Here is a 1869-nt window from a genome sequence, read left to right on the forward strand (position 1 = left end):
GCGAGAATCGCGATCTGATTTAAAATTATTTCTATTTCTATCGATTATTATATCTCGATACGAAAAGAATAATATTTAATACTGCGATTTTTTACGCAATTATACACATACATAACACACTTAATAAGATCGTTATAAACAATGAAATGAAATTTACTATATAAATTTATCTATCAAAATTAGAAAAATTTTGAAAACGTTATAACACCGAAGATAGCGAATTTCGATCGAGTAAAGAAAAGAATATTTTTTATAAAGAATATCGTTCACTATTTTCCTTATCTTCTATTCCGATGTTTCTCTCACACTTCGTCTCCAACGCTATGCAAATTCTTTATATCTCTGCGACCAATTGAGATATCAGAACGAATCAAAATATTAGATTCCTCTATGTTTCGAATTTTGACGATAAAATTTTAAAACAAACACAATAATATAGGGGACATTGATCCTTCTTGTATGACTTTTTCGTATCAGACTATACATAAAATTATATATATAGTTTCGTACGATCTTTTACCTCGAATTACAGATTTGAAGATAGGAATGGAAAACTATTTGCATAGAGTTAGGGATGGAAATAATATTCTTAAGAATAAACATGGGAATTTTTGTCGACACCACGAAACGATAGTCAGCGATATAATTTTACGAAGAGAATTCGTTTCTCGAAAAAAAACTACTACGACTATTCGAAATTTTGTTCTGTTTCACGTAGAAACAAGTTCTACTACAGAGAAGATACAGGCGACTCTCTTCCCGTCCTGTGTCTTTGAAAATGGCACCGCGCGTGGTGTAGAACGGATCCTGGATGCAATACCGTGTAAGATAAAGTAGGCGTGAAATAAACGCGTTCTTGACGCGGATTCCTCCACTCTTTCCCTACATCCACCGTGTCTATCCACCGTGAACGTGTCCTCGTAAGTGTACTCGGCCTCCCCCAACCGAAAGAAGCTCGCGAAACGATCGTGCGACGAATTCGCCGGCAGAGCAGACGGATGCCATTTTACGCGAATTAATGTAAACACAGAGAAATACTCGAGCGTGATAAATTGACGCGAACAAATTAGATCTCTCGTCATGAAATTAACACCCGTCGTCGGGCGAAGCGGTGGCGGTGGCGGTGGCGTTTCGATCGTGACACGTAATTATTCGTCGCTTTTTCGCTTTATACGCGTATTTTTCCCGGTTAATATGCAACCTTTCGTGTTTTAATCGCGGTACACACAGTTTTACGCGTCTTATAAAATCATTTATATAACTTTTTAACCAATCATTCGGAATATTGACCATTTATTTTCCTTTCATTAAATGAAAACATCGAGCGAAATTAAATCAAGTGATTTGATAGAGTTGCATTCGTTGGCAAACGCGCGCGATTACAACGAAAAAAGAAAATATATACATCACGCACATTCGATTTTATCATTATATCCGAATCTTCTCGTATTAAACATCTATATTTACTTATTACGCTTAAAATATTATCGTATACGTGATTAAGCGTATTATACATACGTTAAATTTTACAATCTCGCAATTATATTTCTCTGCGTTCCCCAAACTTACTTACGTTCGTTCTTATTTCATTATTTCTCGAAATAAGAACGTATCTTTTATTTTCACTCGCGATCCACTCCGATTCCGCCTGGCGAATTCACAACAGCGTCGCGTCCCACACTTCTGCCCTCCTCTTAAACTGTTATGCGAAACTGTTATTACCTCTTAATACAACCTCGAAACAAGTTCATTTCTGGAACAAAAAGCGGTGAAAAGGCGGAAGCGGAGGATAATAAAGCAGCGCGCGACACACGCGCGGTGTAAAGAAAGAAGCGGGGATTAAGAGGAGAAAGGGAGGGAGGGAGGGAG

Source organism: Apis dorsata, unplaced genomic scaffold, assembly GCF_000469605.1.
Source record: "Apis dorsata unplaced genomic scaffold, Apis dorsata 1.3 scaffold_222, whole genome shotgun sequence".
Lineage (NCBI taxonomy): Eukaryota > Metazoa > Arthropoda > Insecta > Hymenoptera > Apidae > Apis > Apis dorsata.